This window comes from Amblyomma maculatum, chromosome 2 (assembly GCF_055883805.1).
Source record: "Amblyomma maculatum isolate TAMU_Amacu chromosome 2, ASM5588380v1, whole genome shotgun sequence".
Classification (NCBI taxonomy): Eukaryota; Metazoa; Arthropoda; class Arachnida; order Ixodida; family Ixodidae; genus Amblyomma; species Amblyomma maculatum.
The window spans coordinates 24397406-24410414 of NC_139345.1; the positions used below are offsets into that span (position 1 = coordinate 24397406).

The 13009-nt window shown below is 44.6% G+C and overlaps 1 pseudogene; it reads left to right on the forward strand.

The window, feature by feature from the left end:
- The first annotated feature begins 6607 nt into the window (after positions 1-6607).
- On the forward strand, positions 6608-10465 carry LOC146198153 (uncharacterized; annotated as a pseudogene).
- Positions 10466-13009: the final 2544 nt, after the last annotated feature.

Sequence of the window (13009 nt, forward strand, 5' to 3'; positions counted from 1 at the left end):
GAGACGCGACAAGCCAGCAGGAGATTAGAAAGGACCTTGTGTGCATAGGAGTGTGCATTTAAATTGTCTCCCATGCACTCGGCATTTCTCGACACCTTACTGGTGCAGAGAGTGATGATAGTGCACTGTTTGCGTAGGAAAATGCAGGAGATTGGGGCTAGGTTATTCTTTGGCACTTTTGCTTGTGTGCCTTTCCCCGTTGCTTTTTTTTTTTTTTTTTTTTTTTTTTTTTTTTTTTTTTTTTATGGCAGCTGGATTAACCTCTTACCTTTTTTTTCTCCCCTGCTCATTTTTCTCTTCTGCCAAAGTGGGGCTCATCCTCTCTGCAGTCGTTTCACGAATGCTGACTGCTCACGCATCTTCCAGTTCTGGAGTCGCTGGTAATAGTCATTTGCTGTACATTATTGTTGAGTGCTTTTTTCTTAATATGCTCGTTATTTATTTTTATGTACTGCACAGTTTTGTAGAAGTTGGATCTCTTCTAAAGGTGTGATATAAATGTTTACTCCAGTTCAACTTGGCTGTAATGTATTCATTGGAGCTAAATAAATAAACCAGTAATTTTATGACAAAAATGTTCTTGATATTTTTATCAATTATTTCAATTTAAATATTTGAATGAATATGGTTTATCAAATTTTTTTTATATTTTCTATTTAATAATACATACTAGTACATTTCGGTGAAGTATGACCTCCCACTGCTTCCATTTTCCTTTAAATTAGCACTTTTTATTTTTTGTGTGTGGTTCTGATGTAATGCTGATTTTTAAGTCTTTCTGGAACCAGTCTTACATACTTTGCTCACCCCTTTTTACATTTGACCTCTGTTCCACGTTAAATCTGTGGAATCTACTTAGGGTTATCTGGGTGCTCATTTTATCGTCTGTAAACATTTGAATCAAAGCATAATGTTGCTTTTCATCAGTACCTGTATGAAGGGCGTTGTGTGATATTAGCATTGTCACCACCATAATGTGTTGTAACCAGGGGCGTAGCCAGAAATTTTGTTCGGGGGGGGGGGGGGGGGGGGGGGGGGGGGGGGGGCTTATGTTGCAGCGCGTCCTCCATATAGAATTTGGCGATGGATCAAATATGATTAATTCCAGCCAATAGCCATTGTGTATTATGCCGGTCAATGCTGATCGGCGAAGCGCCTCCGAACCTTTAAACAAAAGATCAGGTTCTCGTGGTCATCGCCGCAGGTGCCAATAGGATTAAGGTCTGAAAGAGCAGCTCCTCTCCGTCTCCATCGCGAAAGAAGGGGAGGGGGGGGGGGGGGGGGCGGGCTTGGGCGCCGCAGTAGCAGACAAAGGATCACTCCGCCGCTTCGGTGCCTTTGGTCACGGTCGCTCACCGGTGCCCGCAAGGTCAGTTTCTGTTTTAAGGGGGATTAAGGTCTGAAAGGGCAGCTCGTCTCAGTCTCCATCTCGAAAAAGGGGGTGGCGGGGAGGGGGCTTGGGCACCTCATCAGGAGACAAACGGTCACTCCGCCGCCATCGGTGCCGCTTCGATGCCTTTTGGCCGCGGTCACTCACCGGCGTCCGCAAGATGCTTAGGGCGGCGCAGAGCGGTGTAGGAAAAAAAACGAGGGGCAATAAAAAAAACAAAACGCTCCTGGGCCAATGTTCAGTTCCTTCTCTTCGGCGCGTAGGAAGAAGCGTGAAAACGAAAAAAAAAAACCACAAACAAAAAGCGCAACCACGGAGAGAGCATAGGCGAGGCAGTACCACTAAGAGTTGCTACAGCACGGTGAGGATTCGCAGAAGGCACGAGAAAAAAGAAAGCCCCAAAAAAGAGAGACAGGAATTTTGAGGAAGCGGGGAGTTGAAGGCGAGGGAAATACTGCCTTTGAAACACTGAGCGGGAATGGAAACCTGTCTTGTTTCGTCGTCCACCCCCACCTCCGCGGCCGGCGCGAGTTGACACGACGAGCCCGCTCGCTATCTAAATGCCCTTGAAACTTAGTGCTCGGAAATGGTTCCTGGCTTTACGTGACTCCGTCTGCATGGGCGTTGCTACGAAATGTAGCCCCCAAGTTCGTAATGTTCGTGCTGAAATGTATTTTCGAACGAACCGGAAAAAGATATTGTAGACAAAACCCAGAATGCTTTCGAGCGCCGGTGGTTGTTTTGGTCGGCGGTGCATGACAGCACGAAAACATTTCGGGGGGGGGGGGGGGGGGGGGGGGGGCTGAAGCCCGATAAGCCGCCCCCCCTGGCTACGTGCCTGGTTGTAACCAAAACCTTTCTGTGCCCTTAGGAGTTATCAAGGGGAATGAGCATGGTACAGATACTGCTTTCAATTTCTTGCACCCAGAGTACACTCCAGTGGAAAGTCTGGGATGTTCTCACCACTGCCTTGTACGTAACATGAATACTCTTTAAAAAGAGTGAAAAATGGCTTTAAATATTGTGTTTTGAACAAAACTTTCATAAAATTGTGGCCCCTTTTATATTGTAATATTGTGCTTAATCGTATTGCATATCATATTGCTGAAGCATATTGTGCTGAATCAGCATCGATGGCAGTCATAGGCAGTATCGAAGATTCATGTATCTTTGGTACTATCTTTTGATACATTTTATGTACCGGTGTTAGGTATCGTGTGCTGAAAATGAGACTATCAGCATTGAAAATACGTTTAGTGTATCATCATCATCATCATCCTCAGCCTGACTGCCCACTGCAGGGTGAAGGCCTCTCCCATATTCCTCCAATAACCCTGTTCTGTGCGAGCTGCATCCACTCGACCCCTGCGAACGTCTTAACCTCATCCGCCCACCTAATTTTCTGCTACCCCCTGCTACGCTTTCCTTCCCTTGGAATCCAGTTTGTTGTCCTAAGTGACCATCGGTCATCCTTTCTTTGTGCTACATGACCTGCCCATGCCCATTTCTTCTTGATTTCCACTAGAATGTCAGTGACTTAAGTTATTTCTCTGACCTACTCTGCACGTTTCCTATCTCTTAACATTATCCCTACTATTTTTCTTTCCATAGCCCTCTGCGTTGACCTCACCTTAAGTAGAACCCTCTGTTAGCTTTCACATTTCAGCCCCATAAGTAAGTACAGGTAAGATGCAACTGTTGTATACTTTCCTGTTGAGTGATACCAGTAAGCTGCTAGTCATAATCTGGGAGTGCTTGCCAAATGTGCTCCATCCCAGTCTTATTCTCCTTGTTATTTCCCTTTCATTGTCCGGATCTGCGGTTACCTGTCCTAAATAGACATATTTGCCTACTACTTCCAGTGCTTTGCTACCTAACGTAAACTGCTGTTTCTTCTCTAGGCTATTGAACATTACCTTAGTCTTCTGCATATTGATTTTCAAGCCTACCTTTTTACTTTTCCTGTATAGGTCATCAATCACTCTTTGCAGTTCATCCCCCGAGTTACTTAGCAAGGCAATTTCATCAGCAAATCTCAGATTACTGAGGTATTCTCCATATACTCTTATCCCTAACTGCTCCCATTCCAAGTCTATAAGTGTATAATGTATTTTAACGACACTTGATACTAAAAAAAATGCTGAGTCAGACTGGGTCAGTGGCGCTTGCATTGTTGGAGCTAGATTAGAGTGCACCCACGTCACGCGGCTCTTTTGGATTGGCGGTCTGAGGAAATGCCGTCACTTAAAACCTTCAAATAAAGGTAACAATTATGTTTTGCCTTATATAGACGTTAAGTCGTTTTACTTTTTGTTTTTCTAATAGCTTTTAACGAAGAATGTTCAGCTTCAAGTCTTGCCACAGTACTGATAAATTAACTGTTTGGTTCCCCAAGCATACAAATCTTGTACCTTTTAGCACAGGGCAAGGACGGAGGCCATCAAATAAATAATGTACGGTAACAAAAAAATAGCAGCAGAAAAAGTTGCTGGTTTATTATGTAGCAAAATGCCCACAGATCGATTCTTGTGAAGAACATAAGGTTAAAGATATTTTTCTGAGGCTGCTTATAGAAGCGATCGCTTCAGTGGACCCATGCTTCAATCAAAAGCTCTTGCTGCGCATACTGCAGATGTTTATTAAATTTGGGCAGCCTTTTAAAAAAAATGCGCGATAGGAATGCACGAAATGTTCCAGAAATCATGAAATTTCGTAACTTTGCTGGTCGTATTGCCAGCCTTACTATATTAGGATTTCACTAATGTAATCTTCGCTAAATATAATACTACCTTTATTATGTTACATATTTTAATAATGTATGAAAGTATTGACAATACAGTATTGAGTATCTATCAAAACTCTGTTTTGGCTCTGTACTTTTTACCAGTATTGGAAATACAATTTTTCAGTGTATTGAGTATCAGCATTGAAGATGCTTTTATCCTGTCCAGCCCTGATTGATGGAATTTGACTAGTGCTCCATTGCAGTAAGCTATGTGCACCAGCTTGTGTGCAAGACTTGTGACCAGTAATAAGGGAGTAATTACTCATTGGCATCCACCCAAGCACAGCCATATGGCTACAAAGGAAAGCTATACAGCTTTCTCAAACTTAGTAGTTTAAAGTTTGTCCTGGTCCGGGAATCGAACCCGGGACCACCGCCTTTCCGGGGCAGTCGCTCTACCAACTAACCAGAACGGTCAGCAAAGCAGATGGTAGGGCAAGATCGAAATAATTTAACTCGAAGTAGGAACGGTGATGGTCAGATATTTAGGGGAATCCCCCAAATTGGAGTAGATTCACAATAAGGGATTAATCACTCAATGTAACCAGTGCTTGACAGATATGTGCTTGCAGTGCCTTAATGACCTTTGGTGCATGTGGAACAGTCCTAGTGATTGTTTAGGCTTGGAAAGAGAGCCTGAAATGAACATTTATATGGATGGATTCCACTGCATAAAAATAGGCTGCTGGTATGCTTGCATTCCAATGGTTAAGGTATGTTAAAGCTGGGAGGTATGAGACAGCTGGTCGAGTGGGACATTTGTCGGAACTTTTTCAACCAGTGTGTTGAAACTTTTTCCTAGGAAAAAATATTGTGGTTAGTACTCTAAAGCAGATGTTTATTGTTTACTTTGCTTGAGACAAGTCAGAACTGGCCGTAAAAGGTATGTACTACTCTCATCTGAAATAGGCTTTCTCTGTGTATATAGGCTTTAATGTCTCAAAGCGTCTTGAGCTATGAGGAATGGCGTAGTAGAGGGCTGCGGAAATTTCAACCACCTGTTTCTTTAGATGTACTTGCATAGCGCAGTACACAGTCATCATGCATGCTTTCCGTCTCTGTCGATAAGCGGCCGCAGGTGCCAATATTTGTTCCCGCAACCTTGAGCTTGACAGTCGAGCATTGTAACCTGAGCCTCTTATTACCTATTTATTTTTGTCTGTTTTAGGCCACCAGAATTTTGTTTCGTGTATGACTCGTGGACTCATCCTTAAGTAGCAGTGAATGGTTCAAGTATTACTTAAAGATTATTTGAAGGCCTAATGATACCAGATTTTTAAAATCTATATCTGTATTGTTTAGAACGTGTTGAGCAAGTTGGTGTAATTCCTTGGACATGGAGAAATGTGCACAGCACAGTACAGGCACTCGTCTTTCCTTGTGCATGTGCTTTTCAAGCAAATTCAACATGATTAGCATGTTAAAATAGTTTATCCTGCCATGAAGTAGTTTAGAGAAAGACAAAAAATGTGAAAGCACAAAATCATTACCAGCTCAACATTGTGCAGTCACTGCATGCTACTTAGTTTTTCAGTGTGGTTCTGCACGAGATTTTTCCCATCAAAAGTTTGCTTCTCGAAGTTCCTATCCCCATAAAGTGGATATGCCTCATGAAATGATAGCTGGACTTGCATATCTGTCTATATTTTAAGATAGCCAAAATATTAAGAAGTGGCAATTTGATGGATGAGTTTGTGTATGTTCTTAAGGCAAATAACGAGATACCAGTACAAGATGGACCATTAGCACAATATTATTGCACCCTGTATTGTGTAGTTCTCTTCATGCCTTTCCCACTCTTGATTTGAGCTGCATGAAAAAAAAAAAAAAAATGCCCAGAAAAAAAAACTTGAAAACCTTTGAACAGATTTATGTGGAATGCAGTGGGCTATTTGGTTTGTAATGAAAAGAAATGTGAAGCATGCCAACATGAGAGCAGTTAACATTATTTGGTGACAGTCGAAAGTCCAGATGGGTTTGAAGCGCTTTTACAAAGCTGATCAAAGATTATCAAGATGGAAATGGCTTTTCAGTTGTACAAGGACATCAGTACCAACCAACAAACGAAGTGATCGTAATGACTGTAGTTATTCAGTTTAACGGGAAATTGGGTGTCTATAATGTGAATTAAGAAATATATCAATGCTTTTGCTAGTAATAAAGTAGCCGTTCCACTCCTTGTAGCAGCCCTTATTGAGCTGTCGTCCTTGAATTGACATGCTGCCGTAGTTGGCACCAATACATGCTTCTTTAATTCTCATATTTCACTTTAGTTTGCATTTTGTTCTTGCTCAATCCTTACCTTCGTGATGGCAGACTTTAAGTACTTTATGCTTGAATCTTGATATGTCTTGGTTCAATATGACCAGCATGCTTATAAGAGCTTAGTCGTCTCCCTATGTCTCAACTCGTTGATCTGTGCTTGTAGCGATATGTTTGACCTCTGGTAAGGTGCCTCAATGGCCGGCGCCACTTTCAAGGTGGGGACATCGCTCTTTCCGGCGCCGTATTCGCTGCAGTTCTCCCGTTCCGTTGCATATTGAGCGCAGTGTGGCGGCAGGCTGTATCGAAAAGTACCGCTATCACTTGTTTGCTGTTCCACCAAGACAGGATGGTGCAAGAGATTTGAGCAGTTGTACTCGTACCTCCGAACTACGAAAGCAGCAAATTTCGCGATTGGTGTCCTGAACATTCTGAGTCAGAATTAACGAACTCTTTTTCGATCATCAGGATTCATCGCCGCGGTGGCTCAGAGCTCGACTTTCGAACCGATAGGATGGGGGATCGAATCCCGCCCGCTTTTCGGCGGATGCGAAAAGCACATTCAGGTTCAGCAAGCCGTCCTGGTATGGGCAGTACTGCCTTTTGCTACCATGCATGCCTGGGCCACTCGCCATGAGTGCTAAACAAAGTATTATTATTATTATTAAATAATCGCAGGGGGTCGAACTTATCCGGAGCCCTCCACTACGGCGTCCCTCAGCCTGAGTTGCTTTAGGACGTTAAGCCAACAAACGGATGATCGGGATTGCTAATTTCCAGCTGCAACGAAACCGCACTTTTCCCCCGAGCAAAGACGGAAAACGGGGGACAACGTTTGGTTTGGTTCATGGGGTTTGACGTCCCAAAGCTATTCAGGCTGAGAGTCCGTAGTGGAAAGCTCCGGAAATTTCGACCTCCTGGTCGAATTACGCTTCGATCACATCACAAAAACTTTAGGTCCGCCGGTCAGGATCGGAGCGCGACTAGCCGATCGGCTTGACAGGTTTGTAACAGTTTTTGCGATGTGATTGGAGCGTAATTCGGCCTGGGGTTCGCTGACGTGCACTGACACCGCACAGCACACGGGCGCCTTGCCTTTCGCCTCCATCAAAAACTGTCTGGGTTCGATTCCGCATCACAGTAGTCGAGCACCCTGCTGCACCACCGCGGCGGGGCTGGGGACAAGGTCAGTAGACGCCTTTACCCTACCATGCATTTCCCATATGCTACGTCACCAAAGTTCCGTTGGGCAAAGTCAACCCCCCAGCCCCCATTCCAACCCCGGTTCCTCGTCTCTGCCATGAAGGCTCCCTTCGCGTCTCTGCTAGCGGATGTCATCTGCTAGCGGTGCGTCGCTGATTGTAGAGGCGGGAATTGGAGCTATTAATGGGGCTGAAAAATTATTTCGAGGCGCAAACCATCAGAAAAAAAAAAAAAAAAAAAAAACGAACCTTTTTGAAGCAGGCCATGTGCCCGACGTGAAAGAGAATATTATGTGAAGAGGTCGAACAGACTGGCGCATTGCGTTTCTGATGGCGCAAAAACATCAGTGCGCCACCGGAAAGCACAAAATTAAAGGTAGGCGATATATTTATCTGCTAGCTTTTTAGCATCCTGACTGTTGCGCTGCTAACTTTACGAATGTACCAACCGGTCCGGATTACCGCTAAATTCTTACAATTTAAAGTGATACCAGAACAACCACTTGCACTCTTCTGTAGGCTGAAGGGAAAACACTCGAGTCATAGGATGAGTGCTCCTCTTCGTTCGATTTTGCATTTCCCACGAAATGGCTGCTGCATGTCTTAGATTTCACCGAAGGCACCCATTCCGTGCCATCTTCGTTGCAGAGGTAAACATAAAGACAAATAAGCAGCATACTCTGTTACGCGCACGCAATGAACGATCTACGGCGCCTTTATTCAACGTCATGTATGTGCAGCATGCACGGCAGATGCGTAGAAACGTCCCTTTTGCTCATTTTAAGACTTCAACAAGTGCCTACTTATACAACATCGTACATGTAAAAAAAAAAAACGAAAAAAAAAAACGGAGCTTAAATTTTTTTTTCGCAACGAACAAGACGGATCCAACGCTGCCGTCGTTTCGTCTCCCAATGCCGCTTTGGGAAGCCATAAAATTTTGTTCCAGCAGGCGAATTCATGCAAGTATTGCTGCAGCCTACAACACAGCAGTGTGTCCGGCTGTTTTTAGGTGGCATTTGCGATCGAGAAAGAGGCGCGAGCTCATTCGTGACGATGCGCGCGGTATAGCACTGCGCGCGCCGTCGTCAGCTCTAGTCTTCATGGCAGGGACGCGCTCGCCGCCTCGAGTGGCTCGCATGTCGCTAATGGCATACGTGCCTTAATAGAGGAGGATAGTTCGGTTAGTGCAATTGTTTCAATTGCACAAAGAGAGTGGGAAAGGGCCGAGAAGAGAGTACCAAGTAGCACATCAGCAGGCCCAGATGGTATTCCTATTACGTTAATAAAGAAATTGGGCCCAAAATCTAAGGAAACGTCAAGAGAGGTGGTGAGCAAAATATTAATGGATGGCAACGTTCCTGATGAATGGAGACTCAGTAGGATGAGCATGATATACAAGGGAAAGGGACCCAAAGCTGACATAAGTAACTTCAGTGGTCTACAGGGCGGAGATGCAGATTATATAGGACAGACTGCAGGCATGAGTAGAGAGGGGGGGGGGGGGGGGGGGTTGTGAGAGCTGCAGAATGGTTTCCGGAAACAAAGGAGGTTAGAGGACAATGAGGTAGCAGAAAAGGAACGCATACCATCTTTGTTTTCTGGATATCAAAGAAGCCTATGACAGTGTACTTCAAGATGACTTATGGGGCATTCTGGGCGTGGAAGGTGGAGTAACCAATCTTTTAAAATATATTTATAAGGATAACATGCGCTAATATAATGGGGGGAAAAAAGGTGTCGAAGCCTGTAGAGGTAAAGAGGGAGCTTAGACAAGGGTGTCCTCTGTCACCTTTGTTCATGCTGTACCTGCAAGGATTAGAGGCTAAACCAGAGAGGAGTGGACTCTGTTTTAGCCTTTCCTTATTCAATTGCAAGGAGAATTTATCCAACAGTCATTACCAGGACTAATGTATGCAGATGATATAGTACTGATGGCTGAAAACAGGGTAGATTTGCAGGTGTTTATAGATATATGCGGTACAGAGGGAGATTAGTTAGGTCTGCATTTTAGCAATGCAGAATCGGCAGTCATTTTTAATGATAATGATGCCGGCGAATATAGGATACAGGGGGACATGCTGGAAGTAGTGGATAAGTACAAGTATCTTGGGGTGTGGATAAATATTGGAGCTGAATATCTAACGGAGCATGAAAAATATGTAGCAGCTAAGGGAAGCAGAAACGCAGCCATCATGAAAAACAGGGCACTGTGGAATTACTATAGGTATGAAGTGCTGCGAGGGATTTGTAAAGGGGTGATGGTTCCTTGTCTGACTTTTGCCAATGCAGTCCTGTGTATGAGATCAGAGGTCCGAGCACGGTTGGAAATAAAGCAGCGCGGGGTAGGTAGGCTTGCTTTGGGAGCTCATGGGAATACGCCTGGGATGGTTTTCATTTGAGAGTAGGGAAGCTGGCAGCAAGGTAGCGTTTGAGCAGTGATTGAGAAAAATGAGAGAAAAGCGGTGGACTAATTTCAGCTACCTCTACATGAGGAATGTTGACACAAAATGGAGAAGGCGGACAATAACATTGGCAAGTAAATATTTGGACTGCAGTAGGAGAACCAGCCAGCAATTATCAGTTAAGAAAAAAGAGAGGGGTCTGTGGAAAACAGGGATTGAGACCAAATCAGTATTGGAAATGTATAGAATTTTCAAGCAGGAAATAACCAAAGAAAACATTTATGATAATTCTAGGGGCAGCTCATTGTTGTTCAAGGCTAGGACAGGAGTTTTGCGGACTAAGACGTACCGAGTCAAGTACCAAGAGATAGACACGCTGTGCGGTGTGTGTGAGGAGGATGAGGAAACGGCCGAACGCTAATCACAGAGAAAGAGATTGGTAATAAAGAGCGGACACTACCACAGGGCCCAGCGGCCCATTTTACTGTTGCGCACCAAGCGGGCGGCGGCAACTACTTCCGGTCTTCGTGAAAGGCGCGCGATTTGAATTCTAGCATGCGCTGCTCCCTTTTGGCGCATTATTTTGTTTTTACATGGTCTGCTAGTGTTTGTATTTATTTTCAAGATGCATAACAACATGGAAAATAAATTCCCAGTGCTCTAAACTGATCGTCAACGCAGCTGCGCCACAGCCTTTGCAAAACAGTATTGCAGAAAAGATGCCAAGTGCTTTTTGAAATGAACATTTATTTTGCTGCATATACAACACATCAGAGATGCAACAGATGTAGACGGAGGGATGGACAAAACTTGGCACACATTAGGCGATGTGGACAGTACAGAAAAATAAAAATACACAAGGCGAGAAACACTTAGGTAGAGACAAAAATAGCATGACATTGATTTCCAAATTATGGCAAATGATATCTAACAAAACAGGCCTTATACATAAACTACACAGTCACAGTCGCGGCTGTCTTAGCAAGGATAACTTGTATTGTTCAGGGCAGAGAGGAGTACCGACGCTTGGGGGAAGGCCACACCGTTCACTCGTGGCATCTGCCGTGCTTCGGCTGCAGTCCGTGGGTTCATGCAGCGCTGTTGGAAAAGGAATGAACATGATGCAGAAGATTGTAATGAACTGTAAGGCCACTGCACCACGCACACATCTGTGCATGTGGATGCATACTGAAGCTTGGTGAGCAGCAGTTATGGGCCAGAGCTGGAAAGTTGTCATTCGTAAAATTGGTACAAAAGCTACTCTTGAAACGTACAGGTCAGGAAATGCAGGCTTAGCGAACCTATCTGAAAATGCATTTCTACAGGGAGTGAAATAGCAGCCACCAAACTAACAATGTTCCTTAAATGCACTTAACAGCTGAACCAATGAAGCTTGCAGGATAATAAAACATTTTTCCCTTTAACGTTGTCCCGTTAAATGCAACGCGACACCACGCAAAACTAGCCGTTCGAAAAACCGCGTCAGGCGTGGCCAACACGGCCTCTCCTTACCGCGGCCGGCGAGCACGCCATTTTGGCTTGCCCTTCATAGGCAACCTGCAGTGGCCAGGCGGCGCTAGTGGAGCGCAGCGTTCAGCGCCGCCAACGGCGGCGCCGAGTAATCTGAGTAGGCAGGCGCGGTCGGGTTGCGTTCGCGTTGTACGGCTGGAAGCATCTCGGCTCTCAATTTCTGCGGTTTTAAGGCAATCGAATGTCTTCAGAGCTACTTCCGAAAACCAATACTGACGAAAGGACACCGCCTGTTCGAGAATGCTCATGTTTAAAACGTGAACGGTGTCGACGTCACCGCGAAGTGCGCGCCGCTCGCGACGGAACACCCGCGCGCACAACTTTGAATTTCGCTTGAGTAAACGGAATTTTTTTTTTAACGAAATTTATTCTCTCAGAGCATCAGTCGGATATGTGATGATGAATTAAGAAATAATTAAATGAATGAAAAATGTTGTAAACGTAGCTTTTCATTTACCTATTGCGTTCACACCTCATACCCAAACATTGAAAGTGCAGAGAGAACCTGAGAAGAGATTGATCGCCGTTTTTTCTTTTTTTTTTTTTGTTGTTGCTGTTTGATTACAGCAGCATAATTTCCTCACGATTTTGCTTTACAGTTTAATACCATGACGAACACTTTTGTTCGTGGTGCACATTTCGACAGTGCCGCGGAAGTTACAGGAGGCATGGTGCGGTACCCGCTACGGATGTGGCGATTGCAAGCACTGTGCGGTTGTAGTGTGCGTCATCAACGAAAACTGTGCGTGCCGGGGGCGGGGAGTAGGGGGCCTCCTACACCGTTGGAAAAATAAAGCTCTTAACAACAACTGGCATGCATTTTGTACCTCCGTACCTCAATCTTGGAGAAAGTCGGCGGGTAATGCTGGCACTCAAAGGCGAAGCTTTCGTAGAGGAGGTCGTTAAGAGTTACAATTTTTTTACTGTTGCTACTAATGATGAAATAGTCTATCGTCTGGGACAATAGACTCTTGAGTAGCTTGAGCAGTCGGTGAAAGAAATATTTGGCGCGGAACGATAGAACGAAGTTCCATTCTCAGCGTACACAGTATCACGGGCCTCTACACTCCGCCACTTCGACTTTTTCAGCACCTTAAGAACTAATTTACAGATTAATATGCTTATTGGAATTTGCAATTGGAAGTTTTGAAGATATTTTGGCTTTGTGGTTCCGAATAGACACCGCATTAGAAATCCGGTTCACAGATCCACGAACATTTTTTTTTTTATTTCGCCTCTGTTGAAATGTGGCTGGAATGCGATGCTGCGGCTGCGCGGCTTTGTTGCTTTTCTGGACGTATGCCACTCGATCTTGCACAGCATATACCAGTACACGCCAAATTTTACAGCGCGTACTGAGTAGTGTGCCCCAAGCAGCGTGCGACTCCCCGAGTCAGAAGTTTATACCGTTTCCTCCGCTCACGGGCAATCGTCT